Source organism: Marmota marmota, unplaced genomic scaffold, assembly GCF_001458135.2.
Source record: "Marmota marmota marmota unplaced genomic scaffold, marMar, whole genome shotgun sequence".
NCBI classification, from domain to species: Eukaryota; Metazoa; Chordata; class Mammalia; order Rodentia; family Sciuridae; genus Marmota; species Marmota marmota.
In genome coordinates, this window is record NW_026000026.1 from 35365611 (window position 1) to 35374912 (window position 9302).

Consider the following 9302-nt stretch of genomic DNA (forward strand, 5'->3'; position numbering starts at 1 on the left):
TCAGACAATTAATCAACCCATCTTCTGTGATTATATTTCATGAAATTTACTGGGACTACACAAAGCCTTTTCTTTTATGATTACAATGTTGGCCTCAGGTATTTGTGAATTTCTCATTCTAAATTCCAATCATTGGTGTTAAAAAGTTTTTTTAATCCTCAATTTTTAATACAGAAGTTCAGATTTTGGCACTTTTGTGTACACATTAGAAAGGACAGCAAAAAAAGCTAGAAGAAAAGATTTTGAGAATTTTTACCATAAAGAAATGACGAATGTTTGGGAAGATGGATCTGTTTAACTGAATTTGTACATGTATTGACACATTACATGATTCTTATTATTATCACGGTATCTCATTCTTATGTACAATTTTTTATGTTTTTACACATCCATTAAATTTTTTTTTAAATTAATGTTATTTTCATACCTAATCAATTAACCAGTATGGCAAAAAACAGTATTTTCTTTTTCTGTCACCGAAAATAGAAAATAACATCAGTTTTGCTAGACTTTTCCAGTTTTGTTAAAAAACAAAGACTAGAGATATTCTTTAATTCAGGAAGAATGAATCCTACAAAATCCTACCACTGACATTACCCCACCATTCAAGGTCAGACTGACCTACATCCAGCAGCCAGGCTGCTGAGTACAGATACATCAAAAATGGATCTGTACAGATATATCAAAAATCATCTGTACAGTGAAGGTTAAAATGAATACATGTAAATACTTTAAGGTTTTTACTATTCCCTCTTGCTTTGTAAATTCAATGTATTTATAATTAAAAATGATATACTAAAAGTATCATAAATCTTACATGGGAGGTTCACTAATTGTAGGAAGTTCAAAATATGAAGTGAATCACTGACTAGTGACTAACAAGACATGAGAGTCAGCCTACTGGCAGGCTGTGTGACTTATCAGAGTTGTCTCAGAATTCGTCCATCCCCTTTTGCTGATTTTACATTATGGCTGTCACTTGATCCTGGGGTTGGTGGGAGAGAAGGGGATGTATATCATGCAAGTAGCCAGACTGCTCCAGTTTAAAGTCCAGTTGATTTGGACCTTAGTGTTCCAGCAGTGATTCATAGGTCCCTGGTCTTCTCTGAATTCCCAAAGGACTAATTTCTATTTCTTACCATTGCTGAGATTTTCATTTTTCTTTCTACCTTTGTTTCTCTTTCTGTGGTAACCTATTGACCAGAGGACATTGTGGCTATGGGGAATTAACACCCTTAACATTCTGCCCCACTTGCAAAAACCTATCTGTCTCAGACCTCAACCTCCTTTTCCATTGTCTAAAAGGAGGAACTAGTACTCCTGTCACTTACGTTCCAGTCCCACTTTCTACCATGTCTTCAGGGTTCTAATGCCATAATCTCCTCTCTTCTATCTCCAACCTCCCATTCTTCTTCCTTTGCATAACCACAGCCAATTTTCTTCATTGAAGAGAACCAAATGGAAGCTCCCTAAAGCAACTGCCCTTTACCACTCTACTTTCCAGATACCACATAATTGCATTCTTTTCAAATAATGCACCTTTTTCTAGGGTATCTTCTCATTCCATCTTCAAACCCAACTAATCTGCTTTTGTTCCATTCTCCATGGAAATTACTCTGACCATAAAGATCACTGCCTTAGTCACTTTCCATCACTGTGATAAAACAGTTGAGAAAAACAACTGAAAAACAGACAGACTTATTTTGGCTAATGATTTCAGTCCACGGTAGCCTGGCCCCATTGCTTTGGGTCTGCAGCAGCACAGTACACCACGGTGGGGAGCTTCCAATTGCTCACCTCACAGTTGGTGGGAAAAGAGAGGGAGAAATGGGATGGAGTCCTAATATCCCCTCAGGGGCACACCTCCACCGACCTAACTTCCTTCCACTTGGCCCCAAGTCCTAAAGATTCCACTGCCTCCCAATAGCAATACAGGATGACTGACAACCAAGCTGTTGGCTTTGAGGGACATTTAAGATCCAAACCATAACAATCACCACCAACCCATCTCTTTACTTGATCTCTCTGAAGCATTTTATGTGTTTTTAAAACTTGTTAAGGACTTTGGACTCTGTCCCTTCTCCGTTTTCTTTAATGACTCCTTGATTTCCACCTACCTATTCATCCTCATCAAAGATCAGTCTTTGGTTGATTCTAGGTAGTTTCTTCACACTCTGTATTTGTATTATAAAGCATCCACTTAGGGCCCCTGCACCTTCACCTCTGGCTTAGACCTGTCTCTGGCTTAGACCTGTCCATAAGTCCTATCCAACTGATACTGTTCACTTTTCACTTGTTCCCCAAAATGGTTTAAAACCATTGTTTAAATCCTTTCCTTCCCAAAGTGCTGTTCTACTTAAATTTCCTATATATTTTTTAAAAAGGCATTATATATTAAGCCATTTGATCCAGAAACCTCCATATAGTGGATCCTGCCCTTTTCCTCACTCTGCAAGTTGGTTTCCACATCCTGCCATCTGATATGATCTTTCCCCATGGCCACAGTCAGACCCTTACTGGCGTCTCAAATGACCTTCTTGCTTAGTCCACTAATTCCCAACATGGTCTCTTCAACAGTAGCATTAGCCATCACCAGGGAACTTACTAGAAATGCAAATTCTCAGGTTGCATCTGGCCCACTGAATCATAAACGCTAAGGCGGTGCCAAGTAATCTGTGCTTTAATACATTTTCTAGATAATCTTGAAGCTAAAGTTTAAACCACTGTTCCAGTCAACTCCCACTAATGCATTTTTTACTTTTAACACATTTTGCAAAACAAAACAAAAACCAAACCAAATGCAATTGTGTTTCTGCCTTGCTCAGAAGACTTTAGGGACATTTTTGACTGGAGGGTAAAATCTAAATTTCCTAATACAGCATAAAAAGCCCATCAGGATTTAGTTTCTGCCTGCCAGTTTTCAGAATGTAATGTACAATAAATCCTTTTAGTAGGAATGCATTGCCATGTGGTGATTCAGAGTCATACCACTTGGACTCCGAATTTCTACCTTACCACTTTACCTTTGGCCACCTGGCCTTGGATGAATCACTTAATCTCACTATGCCTCAGTACTATCATTCAAAAAAGGAGCATAATAGTGACTTCCATATCACAAGGTGGTTGTGCAGTTGGCACAATACCTGGCACTTAGTCTGGGCTCAGTGCTGGCTAGCTATTATTATTATTATTTTGATTATTTGAAAAAAAAATTCTAGCATTAATCTGGAATGTAACAAGATCAGAAGAGGACATGAATGAATGCCCCGCTTCTCTGGGAAATCAGAAAGGAGTAAAAATACCTAGACTCTCAAGAAAGAGGTTCTGTGGTTTTTAGGGGTATTTCTATTGTGAAGAACGGTGTGATTCTGTAATCAAGAATCTAGGATGAATTAGGACATTTAACAATCTAGTTTGTGAGAGAAATAGGAACACTAAAAGAGCAAAGTACAAAGATGGGAATCATTTCGTGTTTGTTTCTGCAATAATAGCTAATAAAATTATGGTTGCCAAATGATTAAATGTGAGAGTCCGAGTGTGAAAGAGACTTGACCTTCATTTTCAGAAACACTAGTTATTTAAGAGCAAAGGCTTTGAGTAATGATAAGAATCAATTCTAACCTCCATCACAAATAAGTTATCAACTTTGGCAAACTCTTTCCTATCTCAATTTTGTAATCTGCAATATGGAGCTACATTATGAAAATTATATATATATATATATATATATATATAAAATATATCCATATATATATATAAAATATATCCATATATATATATATATAAAATATATCCATATATATATATATATATAAAATATATCCATATATATATATATATATATATATATATATATAAAATATATCCATATATGTAATATTCATAGCTTAGTAAAGTGCCCAGTATGTGGGAAGTGCCCAATACATGAAAGCTATTACTAGTGAAGTATATTAGCTCTAATATACATCATATATAAACAGGAGTCTAGAGACTCCTGTTCAATCAATGCCATTAATATTCTAATATTTGATTATAATTTATAAAATTAGGAAATATTGCAAAGATTGATCCAAATACAATCATGTCTCTATGCCCACATCATTTAGGGCTTACCAACTTTGAAGGATGTGTGACATGAATTTTATTCACATGTTCACTTACTCTTCTTGTCTATTACATGCTAGGAATACCATGATAGGCTCAGGGGAAAACACCAAGATCAATAAGGCATGATTCTTGACTTTTGGAAGAATACAAGCTTGAGAAGGAAAAAAGAACTCACAAAATATTACTGTATAAAATCTCTGCTTGAGTTGATTCATTTTCAAAACCATACTTATTTTCTCTATATTCTTTGAATTCATCTCAAAAGAAAAAAAATCCTTCTTTTTCTTTTGTTTTTGCTTTGCTTTTTGGTATTGGGAATTGGACCCTGGGGGTTGTTTTACCACAGAGCTACAACCTCAATCTTTTTTTTTTTTGAGACAGGGTCTGGCTAAGTTGCCAGGAATGGCACTAAACTTGAAAATCCTCCTGCCTCAGCCTCTGAAGTAGCAGGCAATACAGGCTTGCACCACTGCACCTGTCTTGCTACTAGACTTATTTCTATCTGCCTAATTCTGCTTCCTTTTTTCATTGGTGATGATCCAAAAAAGTCCTCTCAAATAAATACTCTGCCCACAAATCTCAAAGTCTGCTTCTCAGAAAAAATAACGTAGATTCTAGAAATAACTTGTTCATTTATGGGTGTACATGTTTACCCTTTCTCCCCCCATCAAGCTCCAGGACCTGCCTGCTGGTCACTGCTGTATCTTCTAAATCAGTGTCACACTCACATATACATTCCTTAATGGAAAAATTGACCATGTTAATGAATGAAACTGCCACACTAAGTTTCTGAAACAGCAACAGAATTGGGGGTTGGTCCCATCTGTGAGAAAGATGAACATGATCTCAAGGGATCTCTTCCATTTTCAATGTATTTCGATCTCCTTAATATTGTCAACAGCCCTAAGTCCTGTTTCTGCTTTCCTACAGTTGGTATGACCATGGTGTCAACAGTTCTACCATCCAGTTCCACACCAGGCAGTAGCCTCCATCCTTAACAGCCTAAGAGAAAATATACATCCTCCCCATTTGGCTGGCCCTTCCCAGTGTAGGAATTACACAGGTCCTGTTGGAAGATGGGACGCAAGTGCAATTGGGGCTTTCCCTAGAACACCTTACCCATCTACTGCACAGTGCAGGTGAGTGTGCGGGAAGCTCTATTCCAATTTTGCCTACATACTGAACACTTTTTAGCCATCCATATCTCACCAGCAAGTATTTACAATCTAAGCTATTTTAAACGAAAGTCCTCAGCCTCTTGGAGGGGCAGCCTCCTCCTTGGCTCCGCCCCTAAGGGAAGAGAGGACGCCACGACCTTTGTGTGTGCGCGGGGCGGCGGGGAGACCTACAAGCCTCCTCTCTTCTTAAGCTGGAGAGAGATAGAGAGATGTTCCGCCTGGGGTTGCACCTTTCTCACCTGCCCACCAGCTGCTTTCCTAGGCCGCCACCGTCGGCACCAGGCACGCGAGACCGCACTTCACTCCGCTGCAGCCCCGGATCCTGGCAACCTTCGCTCCGTGCGGAGCCTCGGCGCATGCGCAGTTCTGCGGCTGGCGCAGGACTGGTCCGTTCTCTTCTCCGCTCCAATGATAGCGGAGGCACTTACCGGAAAGAACTGGGGCGCAGTTCGGCAAATTGTTGAAACTGAAAACTTAAACACATCAAATTGGAACAACACATCAAAAGGGTACAGAGTTGTCTTTTGAAGCGCACTTGACGAATATTTACTGGATGAATTGGATACTAGTTAGTCATTCTTGGCACTCTGGCTACCTGACTTGACCAATCACACAGCGCCTGATTCTGTCACTCAATACTAGACCCCGCCTCCCTGGACCTCTGCTTTGAAAATTAGGGGGAAAAAAAAAGCGATCGCCAAAACTTCCCCGGATTGGCTGGAGAGCGGACATGCGCAGTGATACCTGGTTGCCGTCTTGGACGCTTCCGCCTTCAGTTCTTACGCAAGCCCCAGGACATGGGAAATGGATGCTCTTCACTAATTAATTTTCATGTCCTGTCTCCATTGTTGGTTCGAGGGCGAAACTTCTATTCTTCTGGATCATTCAAAAAATTATGGAGAAGTATATCTTAATTAAAGTTTCTCCGGTATTGTGAAAGCTACCATTTACTCTGCAGCCTTATCGAAATCTTCCTTATCGAAAATACTTTTCACCCCACGCTAGTAGTTTCCCGGCATTAATAAAACCACAGAAATACTATTTTACTTTCTTTTGATGACTTCAACTACACTTCAGTGTGGCTAACTGTGATTGGTCACCTGCTATTCATATTCGTGACGTCCCCAGCGTCTGAACAGTTTGCCTCAGTTGCCATTTTTGATTTGGTCTTTATTGAAAGTCATGAGCCCACGAGCGGAGGCCATTTTTCTTTTGGGCTGATTCTTGCGTTATCCCGGCCCTTTACCGTGTTTTGCCGCCATCTTAAATCCTGGCTCTGGCTTCAGGAGGACAGTGAAGCTTCCTCGATCATTTTGTGTTTGGGCGGTGGCTCAGTTCCCAAACGCGCGGGAGAGCCTGGGAAAAGGGAAGCAGGCTTAAAAATTGAATTCCCCCCAGCTTCTGAAGTTTGGTTTGCGAAACTTGCTTCTTTTTTAGTGTAAGTTTCCCCAACCAGGTACTACTCCGCCTGTGGCCCTGGATAGTAACAAAGCAAACAAAGCCCGAACCCAAACCCGCTACCATCATAGGTAAGAATGTGGAGCTTCTGTCACCTGAGGTGTTCCTTCATTTGAACTGAACTGTTTGCCCATCTTCTCTCCCCGTGTTTTTTTGCTTTGAGTTTTGAGTCTTTTCCGAAGCTTTCTCCCTGAGCTCGTACTTTGTTTTTATTGTTTTCAAAGACCTGCTAAACATCACAGTACAGAAAGCCCGAGCTTTAAAGCGAAAATGTTCAGGAAAATTCTTCTTTAGGACAAAATGGAGCTCAGTGCATAAGCTCGTCATTGGTGTCAAATTATGTGGTCTGCATCCATATGTACAAATAGTGCTTTTCACGGATTACTTGGGGGGTTGACTTAATGTCATTAATTCGGTGCATTCATCGAGTACTTGTTTTAAGCCATAAAGATTCGGCAGTAAATAAATAAATTTTAAAAACCCGAAAAAAAAAAAAAAACTATCTCATAGGCCTTAATCACCCTGACATCTACTAGGTTGGAACCAGGAACACAGTATTCAAGGAGTCTTGGCACTGCAGACTATACAAACAATTATTTGCTTTCACATTTCCCAGCCCCCTCCCCACCTTTTTGGCCTGAACTAGTAATAAATCCTGTTGACACTTATTCTTGGGTCCTAGGTATAACCATATTTGTAAGTCAATTGACTGGTGTTAAAACTAGTATTCAAGTTATTGGGCCTTATTGCTCAAAGTGTAGCCCCCCTATCGGCAGCATCAGCAGAACCTGGGTGCTTGTTAGGATGAAGCTTCAGGCCCCACCCCAGATAGTCTGAATCCTAATTTTCTGGAAGAAGTGCTCTTTAAAAGAATGCTGATTCAGGACATGGGGCTAAAGATATAGACAGTGTATTTTCAACCTGTGTTTCTTAACCATATTAATGTGTTATTACTTGTTTTAAATGCAGTGGATGTTAGGCATGTTTTCCTCTGATTTTAGTTCATTGACTTGATGTCATGATTCCGATTTAGCATTCCAAAAAGTTGAAAAGAGAATTTGTTAGTCTAGTATGCTTTTATGTTACCCATTTCTATCCAAAATAGAGCTTTTTCTTCAAGTTCTTTCATCCAGTTTACCACTTGTTTGCATTAATAAAAAGGTTATTACTATGCTTTCTGCTTTCTCATATCCTGTGTACATATTTTTACCTATTAAAAGTTGAACTCAAAAGTGTGCATGTGGACAGCAATTCATTATTGACTTGGAAAACTTTGGGTCATGCTTTACCAAAGCTGTTTGTGACACCTTCCTTTTTTCTTTGTTTTCCTTTAATGAGAAATCCAAATCAGGAGTTCTCAACTTTGGCTACATGTGTCAATCACCTGGGGAGCTTTTATCAGAGGCTAAGACTCACTGGATGGAATTAAGGAGCCAGTAAGGTATTTGAGAGAATAGCAAATAACATTCACGTTTCTCCTGTTTTCTGTTAGATTTTTTTTTTCTTCTCTCATGATTTTAATAAAAATGTTTACGGTTTTGGAGGCAGTGAAGAGTATTGAATTGAGAATGTGTGAACCACCTTCCCAATAACTGATCAACTTGTCATGTATTTGTTCTGAGTTCTAAACAGGTTGTCTAGCTTTTGTTTTTCTTCCATCTATTAATTAGGACAAGAATAATGAAGGTTGTGAATAATGAAGAATAATGAAGTCTTGTGAATATTTCACATTTTAATGAATATGTATATTCTTAATGTGAGAAGTATTATAGTATGATATTCAGTGCTTCCTATTTTCATTTATTTTGTATATTGTGAGTTGCAGTAGAGCAGGGTGGGCAAGGAATTGAACTCTAGATAGGCTCCCTGAGTTCAAATTTTACCTCCTCTACTTATCAGCTATGTGGCTTTATGTAGATTACCTTCAGTGCCTCAGTTCCCTTGTTAACTTAGGGTTGATGTGAGGGTTAGATTATACAAGAAAAATATTTAAAACTGTGCCTAGCACATAGCTACAATTATGTAAGTATTAACTCATTATTTTAAAATTATAATTAAATCTTTGGGGTTAAAGTTTGGATTATGTATCAAATTTACTTTGGAAAGTATTGCAGTTTTATGACTTTTCAGGATATATACCTGTTTGAAAAAGAGAGTGACCTAAACATAGCAGACAGGGAAGAAACTTTTCTTTTTTTAATTAAATAAACTTAAAAAGCTTTATTGAGATATAATTGTGATAGTGTATATATTTAAGGTGTGCAATTTGATGTTTTTACAAGTGAACACTAAGGAAACCATCACCACGATCAAGTTAACGAATGTAACTATCACCCTGCAAAATTTCCTCTGGATCTTTTGTAACCTGTCTGGCTGCTTTCCTCTGGGCAACCTCTGATCTATTACTGTAGATAAGTTTTCTAGGTTTTTGTCTAAAAGGAATCCTTCAGTTCATGTTTTTTGAGAGAGGAGGTCTAGCATCCTTCACTCATAATTATTTTAAGAACCATCTTTGTTGTATCAATAGCTCATTCTTTTTTTTTTTTTTTTTTTTTTTTT

At 38.4% G+C, this 9302-nt stretch overlaps 1 protein-coding gene across 4 annotated transcripts in view; it reads left to right on the forward strand.

Annotated features, from left to right (window-relative positions):
* The first annotated feature begins 6611 nt into the window (after positions 1 to 6611).
* LOC107145623 (SLX4 interacting protein) overlaps positions 6612 to 9302 on the forward strand; it is a 196093-nt gene continuing 193402 nt past the window's right edge. For 2 of the 4 annotated variants that reach the window (XM_048811316.1, XM_048811315.1), the window contains exons 1-2: positions 6612 to 6814; positions 8082 to 8184. The gene's annotated coding sequence lies outside the window, so the exon portion shown is untranslated. The remainder of the gene's footprint in view (positions 6815 to 8081; positions 8185 to 9302) is intronic. The other 2 variants (XM_048811317.1, XM_015489652.2) reach the window with 1 other exon arrangement.